Source organism: Nelumbo nucifera, chromosome 1 (assembly GCF_055504915.1).
Source record: "Nelumbo nucifera cultivar China Antique chromosome 1, China Antique-T2T, whole genome shotgun sequence".
Lineage (NCBI taxonomy): Eukaryota > Viridiplantae > Streptophyta > Magnoliopsida > Proteales > Nelumbonaceae > Nelumbo > Nelumbo nucifera.
The window spans coordinates 206186734-206202890 of NC_142649.1; the positions used below are offsets into that span (position 1 = coordinate 206186734).

At 38.6% G+C, this 16157-nt stretch overlaps 1 pseudogene across 1 annotated transcript; it reads left to right on the plus strand.

Moving 5' to 3' along the window:
* The first annotated feature begins 1004 nt into the window (after positions 1-1004).
* Positions 1005-6608, plus strand: LOC109114226 (putative disease resistance protein At4g27220; annotated as a pseudogene). The gene is made up of 2 exons (XR_016080989.1): positions 1005-4965; positions 6182-6608. The product of XR_016080989.1 is annotated as a putative disease resistance protein At4g27220 (transcript).
* The last annotated feature ends 9549 nt before the right edge of the window (positions 6609-16157 follow it).

Genomic DNA, 16157 nt, shown 5'->3' on the forward strand with positions numbered 1-16157 from the left:
AGAGGGCTCAAGGTTGTCTAGGCGATTAAAGAACTATGAGCAGAGAAGAAAAGATAATGGCTTCAATGTAATAGTCATTTTGGGTCAGAGAAGGATACTATAAATTTGGTTCCTTCATTTTTCTACTTGCATCTCTTCTTTATTGTTGTTGCTTTTGAAAATTGTTATTTATTCATAGCATGATTGACATGAATCACAAACGTTTTGGAATTTTGTGAATGAGTGCCAATTACTATATCAGTTGAGCAAAATTGGTTAAAAGGGATTAGGGTAATATTGGGTTTTTGGAAAAAAAATTAGTGACATATATATCACATTTTAAAAGGATCTTGACAAATTACTATCGGAAGGGAGGTCTTAGTCTGATGACATCAGCAAACAAGGATGTCTTAGGTGGTGTTTGATAACACTTTTTAGATGTATGAGGTTTAAAAACTTCATTTTTTTCCATATGTCATTAGCTTTTGTATTTGAATGTGGTTAGAGAATGGTTTTTAAAAATGAACCGGTGATCGAACCGGTCAGCGGTCTGGTTACCGGTTTGAATGGTCCGACTGTTCAACCTGAACGATCGGCCTGTTCTGACAAAAAAATTAGAAAACGGTCACAACTGTTCAAATGGATAATTAGCCAGTTCAACAGTTTGTTGACTAAAATCAACGATTTTGGAGAAAAAAGCAATTCTGGGGGAAAACAGAACCGATCAGGTAACCGGTTCCCGGTTTTTTCGGTTTGACCATCCAATCCGGTCCGGTTTTGAAAACCATGGATTAGAGGATCTGAAAAACTAGACACATTTCAAATGTAATAAAATGACATTAATGCCCTGATGATGTGGTTTAAGTCGTCTTTTACCTTTTTTTTCCTCCCGAGGGGAAAACAATCTATGCCGAGGAGAGGTGTACATAGAAGAGGTTTTTGTTGTTGCTTGTCCACTAACCAATTTTATACTTTTATGGTCCACCAGCCATGATCATAGCAACAATTCTCTCTTCCAAGCTCGGCCATATATAACTCTAATTCTGTAAAGCCCTAGCCCTAATCCTTTGAAACTAAAAGGTAGGCATGACCAAAAGATCATTAGATTTCAAATAGAGTTCAAATGCGAAGAAGAAGAAGAAGTGAAAATGGTACATTTTGAAAATTTAATGAACAAGTATAATATCTGTCTTTTACATTTTATCTGTTAAACTTAGCTTCGGAAAGGTCAACAATGCACATAGGCACATATAAGATTTTTTTAAAAGTTTAAGCTGTATGGTTTCTCAAATGTACAACTCAGTGAGTTGATGGTTACATCGTTGACCCCCTTAGTTTAGATTCTAAAGTCATCCCTTATTCAGCTTCCCTTCCGAGTTCATGTTCCACGGTTTTGAAATTCCCAAATACCGTCTCTCCGGAATCAAGACCCCTCCTCTGCAATCTGTATCAATTCAGCTTGATGAGGTGATTACTAAAAGCATAGAAGAAAAGGTACGTGGTTTTCTTCCTTCTCTGTCACTAACTTGACAATTCTCTTCTAAGTTGAGCTTGAATCGTTACTTTTGATATTGTATCGCCTCCTGTATCCTATAAACGCCAAATGGCTATGGCAATGGCAATCTTGGGTATACTAGTTACACCTCTTACAGAAATTGGAAAGGTTGTTGTTGTGTCTCTGAAGCGCAAAATTATCTATCTTGTCCATTACAAGAGAAACATCGACGACCTCAACAGTCAAATGGCTGAATTGGGAAGGATTAGAGATGGGGTTAAAAAATCTGTGGAAGAAGCCCGTAGGAAAGGAGAAGTGATTGACGATGTAGTGCAAAACTGGTTGGTGGAAGTAGACGGCATTGAAGGCGCCGTTGCTAAATTCATTAATGAACCCATCGAAGACAACTGTGTCAATGGTTGGATTCCCAATTGGAGCTCGCGCTACAGACTTAGTAAGAAAGCAAGAGAGGAAGTATCCTGCGTTTGTGATCTCCAAGGACGTGGCAATTTCAACAGTGTGTCCTCCCTAGCAGCTCCTCCCAGTCTCGATTCTTTGCCATCCGAGATTTTCATGCTTTCCAGTCCATGGAATTAGCTATGAAGCAAGTTATGGAGGCACTAACAGAAGAGGGAAATTTCATTGTTGGGGTATATGGAATGGGAGGAGTAGGGAAGACAACATTGGTAAAACAAGTTGGAAAGCAAGCCAAACAGGCTAAGTTTTTTGACCAGGTGGTGATGGCTACTGTATCACAGAATCCGGATTTGAAGAGGATTCAAGGCGAAATTGCGGATATGTTAGGCCTGAAATTCGAAGAAACGAGTCAGTTGGTCAGAGCTGGTAGACTGTCGAAGAGATTGAAGAATGAAAATTCTGTTCTCATAATCTTGGATGATGTTTGAACTAGATTGGACTTGGTCAAGGTAGGAATACCAGTTGGAGATGATGATAAGGGTTGCAAAGTGGTACTAACCACACGAAGTCTAGATGTATGCAATGAGATGGAAAGCCAAGTATGCATTCCTGTCCAGGTCTTATCAGAACAGGACTCGTGGAATTTGTTCAAGAAGAAGGCTGGGGATGCTGTTGACTCTCCTAGTTTGCATGCTGTTGCAAGGGCAATAGTTGGGGAATGTGGGGGTTTGCCCATAGCTATTGTAACCCTTGGAAGAGCATTGCGAAACAAGAACAAAAATGTATGGGTTGATGCAGCTCAGCAACTCGGCAAATCGATCCCATTAAACATTACAGGAATGCAAGCAAAGGTGTACTCATGTCTGAAATTGAGCTATGATTATTTAGAAAGTGAAGAGGCCAAGTTGTGCTTCTTGCTTTGCAGTCTATTTCCTGAAGACTACGAAATTAGTATGGATGTACTGGTGAAATATGTAATTGGTGAGGGGCTATTTAGTGACACTGACAGTTTGGAAGAAGCAAGGGGAAGGGTGCATACAGTGATTGATAATCTTAAAGCTTCTTGCTTGTTGTTAGGTGGAGATGGGGATGAAGTTGTAAAGATGCATGATGTTGTTCGCAATGTTGCCATATATATTTCATCAAACCATAACCATGGGTTTATGGTAAAATCAGGTCTGGGATTGAGAGCTTGGCCAGAAAAGAAGTTGGAGAAGTACAGGACGATCTCATTAATGTATAATGAAATTAGTGTTCTCCCCAAACAGCTGGAATGTCCGGAGCTCCTAACATTATTGCTACAAAATAATGAATCAAGCAGGGAAATTCCTGTAAATTTCTTTGGAGCAATGAAATCCCTTGTAGCTTTGGATTTGAGCTGCACCCATATTTCATCATTGCCACCATCACTCCCATGCCTAATGAATCTCCACACACTTTGTCTTGATTCTTGTACTTCATTAACAGATATATCAATGCTTGGGAAGTTGACCGCACTCCAGCTACTTAGCTTAAGTGGATCCAAGATTGAGAAGTTGCCAGAAGAAATAGGAAAGTTAAGCAATTTAAAGCTTTTAGACTTGTCACATACTTATAATCTTAAAACAGTACCACCAAATGTGATTTCAAGTCTTTCTCGATTAGAAGAATTGAACATGAAGCACAGCTTTTATGGGTGGGAGGTAGAAGGATATGGGAGTGGCAGTAATGCTAGCTTTGCAGAGTTAACATCCTTGGAATGCTTGACTGTTCTATATGTTCAGGTAGGAAATACTAGATGTTTGTCCAAGGTGATCCCCTTTTCTTCAAACAACTTGGCAAAGTTCTGCATATCTGTGGATTCTAGTTACCATGAGAGTTCATCCCCAACTTATATGTACCTGAAAAACCTGTCTATTCCAGTTGCCAATTGGATCAAGATGCTGTTAATGAAAACAGCTGAATTAAGCTTGATTGGCTGTGATAGGATCAAGAACCTCGTGATATTAGATGTATGTGGTGTCAAGGGCCTGAAGTCATTACATGTTGAAGATTGTTCTGAAATGGAATATCTCATAAATATCATGGAGGAGGCAGGTGTTCCTCAGAGTACATTTAATAGTCTGGAGAAATTACAACTCAAAAATATGGAGAACCTGAAACAAATTTGCCTTTGCCATGGACCCCTGCCAAATGGAATTTTTGGAAACCTGAAGGTTCTAAGAGTTCAAAAATGTCACCGTCTGGATGAAATTTTGTCACACCCCTTGCTAAAAGGGTTGAAAATTTTGGAAGAACTCAAAGTAGATCAATGCCATAAGTTGAAGTTTCTATTTTACTCAAAGGAACTTCAGGAAGGTATTGCCCTGTTATCCACATTGAAAGAATTAAAATTGAAACATCTGCTGAACCTGAGGGAAATATGGAAAGGGGACATACCACTTGGAAGCCTTCAAAACCTTAAAGTAATAGAGATAAATTATTGTCATAATTTAACAAATCTATTCTCAGCAACTCTAGCCCAGAGATTTCAACAATTGGAGCGGCTTCTCATTTCACATTGTGATAAGATGGAGAAAATAATAGAGTATGCAATGGAAATAGAAGCAAGAAGCTTGACAGGATCAATAAAGTTCAATATCAAGAATGCACCTGCTTTATCATCACTTGCATATTTAAAGAACCTTCGGATTCTCAAGGTAATTGTATGCAAGAACCTCTTCTGGCCGAGCTTAGTACAAGGGCTACAACAACTGGAAGAATTGGAGGTATCTCAATGTGAAAAAATGGAGGAGATCATCTTAGATGATGCCATTGAAGTTGTAGACAGGCTTATATTTCCTAGATTAAGAACTCTGGTACTAATGGCCCTCACAAAGTTGAGGAACTTCAACCAGTCTGGGGTAATACTAGATCTGCCTTCTCTCGAAGTTCTATACGTATGGGGGTGTCCACACTTCAAGCTTCCTCTTGGGACCCACAGTGTACCCAAACTTAAGGTGTTTAAGGGAGATACCAAATGGTTTACTGACTTAGAATTGGAAAACCAAAACGCCAAGTCACGCCTAGAAACCATCTTCAAGGAATTCAAGGAGGTAAGCAGTTCTTTCTTCTCCTTTAATAGTGGTTCCATTTTTCTAATTAAAACAAATGTTGCTTACATAAAAGAGTGCTATCAACTGCAGAACTAGAATCTATATTATCTTCCCATATATCAGCATCTTCCCTCATTTTAGCCCAAGTGGGAAAAAATGGTTGAGTTCAGGGGCTTTAGAGATAGTAGCAATTTTTGTGGTCTCCATCCATGATCAAAAGATCTTAGCAGACAACAACATTATGCATCTCGCTCATTTTACTAGTATGCATGACATTCCCTAACATGATGATAATACCAGATCAAATTTCATGTAATTTCTGATTTTTCAAGTAAAATACAGCATGCAACTTGCAGAAACAAGATTACAGAGAAGTAGACTGGATGTCTAGAATAGTTTTGTTGAATGGGCATTTTGGCTTAGGTGATCTTTGCAGTCCACCTTTAACATGCCAAGATTCACAAGAAAATACATATTCTCCTGTATTTGGAGTGTGAGCCTGTTGTTCAACTGCACATATTGGTTGACATGTTGCCTGAGTTATATCTCAGCTTACATGGCTAAAGTAAGCATGATGAAGCAGACACAGAACACAACCAAGGGTATTACATTACACAAATTACAGGAGGGCTCATGGGGTGGGAACAAAAAGGGTGCACGTGAGGTCCACTGGAGTTCACATTACTTGGAACCATGGCCGCAAAACAATTCAGCATCCCCAGTGAAATTACCATGGAGACCCTGCACATATACAGGTTTGATCCTGTCCTCTTTTATAAGAATGTCGAGTGACCGTCCAAACTATTAGGTCATGGCAAGTACAGGGAGGTTTACGTAATTTACCCTTTTGCCTTTGATCTTTTTTTTTTATTTTCTTTCTGTTTAATAGCTTGTTTTACCTTTGAATTAAATAACACAAGAAATGGATTGTTTGTACCATTTCCCATTTCTTCAATTTCTCAAATTCCACCAATTATTTTTTTGTAGTGAATAACTATGATTTAGTGCATAAATTAAGAAAAAAGGTGTTCATATGCACATAGATGCCTAACTAATAAATTTATTATGCCATAGTCTTTTAAATTATCATAATATCTTCCATTTTTAATCTAAAGCATCACATGAGTAAGGTCATACTAATTCTTCATTACCAAAAAAAAAAAAAGAAAAGAAAAGTCCATCTTTATTAATCTTCTACCTTTGATCCTTTCATTAGGCTTTACCAGGCGGAATGGGAACGCAAAATCGTCTCGGCAGCCGGCGGAACAAGCAAACCGGACAGATGAGACTTTTCGAGGGACAAGCTAGGCTAGCTAGCTGAACCTATGGGGCAGGGATTTAATGCCTCTGGTGGTGCTGGGGGAAACGTAGGGAGCCACAGAACTCAGATTCAATTCACAAGATCGCGCTCACACCATTTTCACAGCCACTTGCAGTTGTGCATTGGGAATATCCCCCATGAATAAAAATATACAAGTATGGAGATATTCCTAATACATGGTTGCAAGTGGCTGTGAGGACACTGTGAGCATGGTCTTGTGTACGTTATGATATGCATACCTGCTTTGTCTTTTTTACCTAATTTCTGAAAGCCCTCGGGCTAATTCTCCATTCAACAATAAAACAGATCAATTCTAGCCAAGTGTAACAACAGTGGTTAAGAATTTTTGGAATGTGCAGAGCTTATATCCTCAGTTTTTTTTTTTTTTTGGAGGGGAGTTTATGATAAGGCCTTAGGCCTTAAACCTCCCCCAACTTTTGGAGATAAACGCTCAGTTTGGTCAGAGTATAAATACAAATATGCACAGCGCAAATACAAGGTTTTGCACTTTACATATTTGTATTTGTACTCCTAAATTGAGCCATGGGGACTTATATATTCCTTCTCTCACTTTACCTTAGAAACCTCACAGCAACCACTGATGTCATGGATTTAAACATTATAATACCAATTTTACCCTTATATAAAATCATCAAATATTCGATGACTGAAATATCTCTAAACCTTTAACAAAAAAACTTGAAAACTTTTTACAAAAGAAAAAAACTTAAACCTCTCTTTGCTCCAAGGGTTTGTTTATGTGGTAAAAACACAAATACTAAAACATATTTGTTCATATAACAGTTCAAGGATAAAGTTGAAATTAAGAAAACATACTAACTTGATTGGAAGAATTAGTATGGGTATAACAGACATATAATGTCTCTAACCACTTAAAAGTAATGAAAAGGGTTTAAAAGTCCCTTTATCCCCTAAAGTCAGGGGAGATTTAAGAAATTGGGATTTGCTCCTCACACCAACCTCACGGTCCATCCAACCGTGTATTGGGAACATCTCCTCATGAATAGCAACACAAAGTATGGGAGATGTTCCCAATGTGCGGCTGAGACACATTGTGAAGTTGGTGTGAGGAGCAGATCTGGACTCAGATTTAAGGCCTTTCTAGAAAACCGAGGGAAGGTTTAAGGGATTTACCATTTTTTGGGTCAAGTTAAAGTTAAGGTTGAGGCTTTGGTGAAGACATCAATCCTAACCCCTTTTAGCTTTTGTTGCCATTGCCAATGGGTACAACATCACAACTAGAGATAGAAATTTGACTTGTCACTGTAGGTCGGGGAAACCCGAGACTCTGGGGATTAGGGACCACCCCGCCCCGACTATATTATGTAACATAATATATATAATTGTTAATATATGTTATATTGTATTATAATATTACATATCATACTATACTATATTATATTATATTATAGAATATAAAATAGTTCTAGGTAGGTTTTAAAAAGATAAAAAATAAATTTGAAGTATACAAATAGGAATGACCGGGGTGCTAGAGGTGTAAAGTGGGCTAGGTCGAGTCAGCACGACACGGCCCACGGGCAGCCCCTACAAAGTGCAGGCCATCATGGGTCGTGCCAACCTTCTCCAGTGAAAATTTTGTGGGTCGGCCCGGCATGGCCCACGGCCCAGGCCTGTGTGGGCCCATGTTGTGACGTGGGTCTAGGCCAGGTTGTGGGCTTGGGTCATGCCGGGCTAGGCCATAGGACGGGCCTTGGGCCTAGGCCGAATCGGGCTAGATTGATTTTTTGACTTATTTTTGTTTTTTTTATTTTTTATTTCTTTTCTAAGTAAAAGTGTAAAACTAAAATATTTAACTTTCTTTTGAGTTTTGGGAACTATTTGAAAAAATAAGAAATGAGAAATGAGAAATCTAACACATAAACGAAAAAAATACTTAACCAAATAAGAATGATGGAATAACAAATTAGAATAAAAATAGGAATTTTATTTCATTTAAATTTGAATGATACAAATTACAAAGCATACAATGGTTGGATACTTGGATGAATGAAATATGAAAATGGAATAAATTAATAAAATATAAAAAATACAATATAGTTACAAATTGAAAATACAAAATTACATTGCTAAAAAATAGCAAATAAACTAAATAAAATTAAAACAAAATTTACAATAATTTAAAAAAATATAAAATTCTATGCAACTAGTCAACTATTGTTCATGAATCATGACTTTCATCATCTGCTTCATGTGAAATATCTAGTATAGTATCATGCCCTCTTGTCTTGTAATCTATCTTCTATATCTAGCCAATCCTTAAAGAAGATGCACATCTTTATACTTTCATTGTTCATGCAACTTCTCTTGTCGTCCAACACCCTGGTACCCGTACTAAAACAATACTCCGATGGAACAATAGACACCGGAGGTATTAGTAGATCACGTACCATGGTGGCGAGAACTGGATTTTTTTTTGAATGTTCATTCCACCAAACTAAAATATCAAAATTATTTGTTCCCTCAGTTAAACTAGAAAATTTTGCTTGTAAATAAAAATTAAGTTCAGTAAATGAACTTGTTGTAAAAGTAGTAGATTTCTGCCTTGTACTTATTAAATAAAAAAGTTTTTCTCTTCTACTACTGGGCTCAAGATCAGAAGTAGAAGATGTTGTACAAGTTGTAGGATTACTTCCTACTGCTTCAGATTCATATAAATTGTACATTTCAAATAATAAATTATTAATTTCTTCTTTTTTATTTCCAAATTTAATATCCATATTTTCACAATACGTTTCAAGTAAAATATCTAAACCATCTTTCCTAATCCTAGGATCTAATATTGTAGCTAAGTAATAAAGGGAAGAAATATTCTCCCAATATTTTTTAAATTTATTTTTCATTATTTCAACAATACATTTAAATTGTGGATTATTTATATATTTTGCAAAACAATCACCAATCACCATTAATTGATATTACAACTAGTTGGATAATAAATACATGATAATTCATTAGTTGCATCATAAAAATGTTTTAAAAAATCTCTTATACAAACTGTCATTTCCTGGTCTTCCTCAAATATAATATCATTAGGCATTTTTGCATTATAAAAATCAGTAAGAATTTGTTTATGAGAAATACAACTTTCTAACATAGCATAGGTAGAATTCCATATATGTTTAACATCTAATATAAAATGTTTATATTTTAATATATATAATACAATTTCTAATTTTATAAATATGAAGAGAAATAATATTTAAAGCATCTTAAATACATAAATTTAAGATGTGACATGCACATCTGATATGAAATAATTTACCATTTAAATATGGTTTTAATTGAGATTTTAAAATATTTATTGCAAAATCATTATTATTGGCATTATCAAAACTAATAAAAAATAATTTATTCTCAATTTCATAAGTATGTAAAAGAATTTATAATGCTTGCAACAATAGCTGGGCCATTATGTGGCCATTCAAGCTTAGTAAAACTTAAAATTCTTTTATTTAAAAGCCAATTTTCATCAATAAAATGGCCAGTAACACAAATATAACTTATGTTAAATAAATTAAATTTTATTTATATGAATAAAAAATTTTTAAAGCATCTAATTTAATAGTATTCCTAGAAATTTTTTTATATTGTGGATTTATAGAATTATGTAACCATTTTTCAAGTTTAGTATCTTCATTTAACAAAAATTATTGTTCTGCATGTACAATGTATTTTGCTAATTCTTGTCTCATTTTTTCTTGTGAATATTTAAATGTACCAAAAAACCTTCCCAACTTGTGTTTGTGTTATTTCTTCTTCTTTTTCTTCTTCTTCTTCTTCTTCCTTCTCATGCGTGAGCAAATGTCTATTCAAATGGCCAGTACCACCCTTGCTACAATAGTTAAAGTCTTTTCTACATTTTTGGCAAACTGTTTTTTTTCCCTTCCCCTCAACATCCTCTACTTTAAATATTTTCCAAACCGGGCTACTCAACTTACAAACCCTCTTTTTCTTTCCCCTAGTATCAATACCAGGGGTAAAAGTTCCATCAATATCAATAGCATCAGTGCTAACACTATCATGATGCGATTGAATATCGTCAACAGTGAACATGTTGGGGAATTGGTTTTGGGAAAAGACTCTTTTTAAATTCTAAAAAAATAAAAATTAATTTAATTGGAATTACCTAGATTTTCAGTTCAGAATCCCAACTTGATTTCAACGGTTAAATCCTTTCAACGTCCAAACCTCCCAAATTGCTAACTTGAGATACTAGCTGTTTGAGCAAGCCTTCTTCTTGTTGAAACTTCAATAAAGTTGAGAATTGGAGAATTCGACAATCAGCCAATCAAACTATCAGAGTTCACTCAGATTGCAGAGAATGTATGAGAGAAAGAAGAGAGATTAAGAGAATTTTTGAATTAGTGTAATGAGAATGGTGGAGGATAGGGCTATTTATAGGAATTGAAAATAATCCAATTGCCCAAAATACCTTAAAAACTAGTTGTTTTTAGTTGTTGAGAGGGGTATTTTGGTCATTGTAAAATTATTTATAACTTAGGTAAAATATAAAAACCTCCCCTATAGTTTCATTTTAACAATTACCCCCCTGAACTTCTGAGAAACCCAACAAAAACCTCCCTTCTGTCATTGTCCCATATGGAAAACGTTAGATTGATGCACCAGTTGTTTCCAAATACCCACTTTACCCTTTTATAAATGATTTTACATAAAAAATTATTGAAATAAACCTGTTTTAACTCAACAAAAACCTCCTTTAATGATCATCTCAGTAATTTTACATACAAAATTATTGAAATATGTATTTTTTGTTGAGTTAAAATGAGATTATTTCAGTAATTTTGTATGTAAAATAAGTTATAAAAGGGTAGAATCGGTATTTGGAAAAAATGGTGCATCGGTCTAACATTTTTTGTCTGGGAGGATGACGGAAGAAAGGTTTTTGTTGAGTTTTGAAAAGTTCAAGGGAGGTATTTATTAAAATGAAACTATAGGGGAGGTTTTTATGATTGTCAAAAACTTCAGGGAGGTTTCTGTATTTTACCCTTATAACTTTACCTAAAAAGTCCCCCTAAACTAGTTGTTATATAGTTGTTGTTGGGGCATTTGTGTCATTTTTTTCTCTCCTCCATAAGCAAAATACATAAATACCCCCTATATAGTTGTTTATAGCCGTTAGGGGATATTTATGTAAAAAAACCCCAAAAAGCTTAAACTAGCCGGTGGGGGGGTCCCCAACGAGTCGTGCGGGCCCGTGGACTGCGGGCAACACAACATGCATAGTCGTGTTGCCCGGTGGGCTACGAGCGACACAACACGACACAAACCATCATACCGGGCCTGGCATGGCCTGTGGGTTGTCGTGCCGTGTCGGGTCAAGCCGGTCCAAATTCGTGTCAGGCCATGCCGGGCCGCGGGCGGCACAGCTCGACTTACACCTCTAGTGAGGACATAGTGGGGCATTTGAAATCAAGGTCGGGGACAAAGGAAAAACCCAATCCCGCCTTACCCCATTGCCATTCCTAATCATAAAGACTATCATTTAGCACTTTCTTCAACTGAAGAAAGTGCTAAATGAGAGAGGAACTGTAGATAGAATTGCTTCATAATCCAATGGTTGTTAATTGAAACCATGCAACAATAATGGAAATAAAGAATGGTCTATCTCCCCATAAAACAGAAAGTGTCCCTTTACAAGCAACAAGAATTGAAACCAGGTAACTCTATCGCCCTTCAAAGTTTGGATAAAATCTTTGAATTTTGAAATAAAGAATGGTCTTTCTGAAACTTAATTATCCAATGAGGGGGCACAGGGAGAGGAGGCCCTAGTCGTCTATTTGGGTGTGCCTTAGCTTTCATTCATCAATCCTTGTTGTTCAAGGAAAAGGGCTTTGGAGATGGATCAACCGGAAGGGTTGAAGGGATCATTTTCTAGTTTTGCAGGAGGATTTCATAGCTCATGATTCTTTGCCATTCGATTTGCAACGTTTGGTTGTTTTTGAGTGATGAGGCACAAATTCGCTCACTCCCTCGTGTCTCAGTGATGTGGCTCAATCTGGATTCCAACCCGATGATGCCAAGCTATGAATTTGTACATTCGAGCTGAGGGATGCTGTGAAGGAACAAGGATCAAAGTGCCTAGGTAGGTTTTACCTAGGGGAATGCTCTAATGCTTACGTCAGTAAGGAGATTTAGTGAGAATCTTGGAGAGAGTTCAAGAGCATCAGTGTGCGTACCTTCAAAGTGTCCCTGGGTTCCTTTTATAGTTACTGAGCATTCATATCTATACATTCGAGCTGAGGGATGCTATGAATCTGTGGGCCAAGCTTGCCTCAACTATGAATCTATACATTTGAGATGAGGGATGCTATGAAGGAACAAGGATCAGAGTGCCTAGGTAGGTTTTACCTAGGGGAACGCTCCGATGCTTAAGTCAATAAAGAGATTTAGTGAGAATCTTGGAGAGAGTTCAAGAGCTTCAACGTGCGTACCTTTTAGAGTGTCCCTAGGTTCTTTTTATAGTTATTGGGCATTCAAGTGTCATTAATCAACGTCTTTGAACTTTCTACGGAGTTGTTTCTGTAGTTTCAGGGAATAGTGGTCTGTTAGTTGATAAATTCGTGCGGCGGTTACAAGTTGCCCGCAGGTCCTGTGGCACATGGTTTGACGAGCTATTCCAATAGTCTCGATAATGGTACTAGATTGGATATGGCGCGCAAAACAGTTTCGAGTGAGTTGTTTGTTGTGAGTGGAACGACCCAGCCTCAGCTCGGCCATGCACATATTATAAATTGCCACATGTTGAGCTGGCGAGCTGTCTTACTGAGTTGGATGATGTGTTGCTGACAGCGTCCACGTGTCCACCATCAAGTGGGTTGACCAAAATGCCCCTCATCAATTGCCCTCCACTCTCGAGTCACTACCTAGTAGGCGAAGAGAGTAGAAGTTCTTGGGGCATTTTTTATTCAACTTACTTTTGTTCTCAGGTTCGGTTCGCCTTTTCAACCAGTTTTGTTCAGCTCATCAGGTTTTGGCGCAACTGAGGAGGTCTGCTATTGCGAGACAACGAGCTTTTTTAAGTTTTGAAAATGCAAACCATTTTTTCTTTTCAAACATCCATGATAGGTGCGCTGACAGGTTCGACGCGTGCATCTGCTTGCAACTGTCAATAGCCTATCAGGCGCAAGTGCCACTCAATCGTGGGAGACATGCTCTTATCACATCTCTTCCAAATCTGGGCCATTGACTTCTTTCCTACGAGCTTTAAATATAGGGGCCCTTGAGGTTCCCACTTTGTCACTATTCTTTGGATTTTTTTGAGGATAGGTGTGTGGTGAGAGTTTGGAGTTTCCTACAGAGGTGAGCTCTGTTTTTCGTGGGCGAACTATACTTTCTTCCTTTGCCAAGTTCGGCGGCTGTTGTTCCAAGTCGTTTCAAGTATTTTTCTAGTGAGTACTTCATTCTTTACATGTCTCACAGTTCTGCTAAGAATAGAGTTCGTTGTAGTGGGTTAGGGGAGGAGTCTAGCTCCTCCGGTGAAGAGCCTTTCAAGGACTTCTATGATGGGGCTTTGGTAGGCAAAGGGAAAGAGGTTGGTGCTGCAACAAATTCGTTTGGGGGGACCGAGTTGTCGGGGGATGATATAGTAGAACAAGTACCAGTAGATTGCGCCTGGTCCTGGTAGCTATCCATGGGAACATGGCCTAGAGGGGCTATGTGTCTATGAGGAGTCTTTAGCAATTGGTCTTTGTTTTCCCCTTCATCCTTTCATTGTTGTAGTCCTGATGCATTACCGGGCATCTTTGGGCCAGCTCGCCCCTAATGAGGTTAGGACACTGACTAGATTGATCAGCTTGTTCCATCATCATGGCTTTGCTCTAAGCATTGAGGCCTTCTCGTCTTTGGTGCACATGAAGCGAGTTTCGGGTTCCTTCTGTTTCTATCTTCCCTTTTGTAGTGGGAGGAAAATCTTTAATTTTCCAAATAAGGTTAGGAATTGAAGGCAGCGATTCTTTTTCCTTGAAAAGGTAGGTAGTTGGCATTGCAGTACTACCTAGTACAACAATCCTCAAAAAGTTCCTGAGTGCAAAGATGACAAGCTGCAGACCGTTATTCAGCAGCTCGTCTAAGAATTGTTAGAATTGAGGATTTTCTAGCCAAGCTGATGCTCGTGCAGGCGGACCTAAGCCAGATAGGTGGGTCGGATGTCAGGCCACTTATTGCACATTCAGTTTTGGTCGCTCGTCTATTTCTTCCTTCTAATTTGGTAACGGATACCCTTTGTTGTTGCTTATTTTTTTTAGGTATGGCGAGCTTGGCTTCTATGATGTCTGCTGATGCGGAACAGTGGTCTGCCCGCAAGAAGCGCCGAGCTAAGTGCAGGTTGTCGAGGGGTGGAGCTTCTTTTTCCGAGACTCCTTCCATTGTTGACCTGGAAGGGGAGGGGGATCCAATGCTTACAAAGCAGGATTCTTTTGGCCCTTAGCCTGCATGAGAGGCGGGCCCCTTTCTCTCTGACGTCCCTCCTTTTGTTCCTTGTATTCCGGATGTAAAGGTGATTGATCGGTCAAGTGATGCCCGAGTGGTGCTACAAATCAGTAGGGGCACTCTTCTTCTGGCAGGCATGCAGTGGATCGCCGAGATGGATCTTGCGGAGACTGGGGCTCAGCTGACCAAATGCATTATACAAGCGCCTTCTCTCCTGCCCCTCCCCCCCTTTTTTTGGTGCCTTACTTCTATTCTTTCTTTTCATAGGCAAACTCTTATGGCCAAGCCTTGTTGGATCGTGCTTACTCTAGCTAGAAGGAACGAGCTAGTCTGCAAACTAACGTTGGTTTGCTTAATGTCGATGTACAAAAGCTCAGGCTGGACTCGAAGGGGAAGCATGTGGAGCGTCAATGTTTGTAGCGCAAGCTATCAGAGGCGAGGTCGAAGTGTTCCCAGAAGGAGTGCCCAGGGGCTAAGTAGGCTAGGGCGGAGAAGGTTGCTTCTTACTTGAAGTCCCCCGCGTACGAGAACTAGCTAGCATTGAACAGTATCCCTTTGATGAAAAGGGGTTTCAAGCTATGTCACCGCTATCTTAAGTCTCTTTTTTTTTACCTCGACGTCAGCTCAATTACTTCTTGGAAGATGCTGCTCGAGCTTGTCACCCAGGTGGACAAGGAGCCACTGACCCGTCAGAGGAAGAGGAAGATGACAAAGAGGGGTTTGAAGGGAGAGATGGCGAGGAGGCTCAGGATGATGCTGGTGCTAACAAGTAGCCTACTTCTCAACTAGGTCGAGGAATCCATGGTAGTCTTTGGTGGTTCTTCTCAGTTGTTCCAGGGGCTTTATGCTCCTATTAAGATCTTGGGGCATGTGTGCCCCGTATTGTCCGAACTCATGAAACTCTCTCTCTCTCTCTCTCTCTCTCTCTCTCTCTCTCTCTCTCTCTTTTTAAGAGGCCACTTGGCCTTCCCCTTGTAGGGGGGAGAGTTCTAGTTCCCCCTTTTTCTTTTTTTATAGCAACAAAGGAGTTTTGTTTCTTTCAACGTTCGGGCTAACCTATTGCCTATTGCTGGGTGAGCTGATTTCTTGTGCTAGAGAGCTATTCGAATCCTTATCTTAGGCATAATACCGGCATAGCTTGTCTATGTTTCACGCCCGGGGAACCATTTTTCCTTCAAGTGTCTCAAGTTCAGATGCATTCCCACCAAAAATTTTAGAGACTCTATAGGGTCCTTCCTAGTTTAGACCAAGCTTCCCTACTCCAAGTTCATATGCTGGTGATTTCCTCACATGTCTTTTCTATCAAAGTGTGAGGTAATTCTTCTATGTAGATAGTTCATTTTCTCAATTCAATCATGCTCGCAAGTTTAGAAAGGGCATC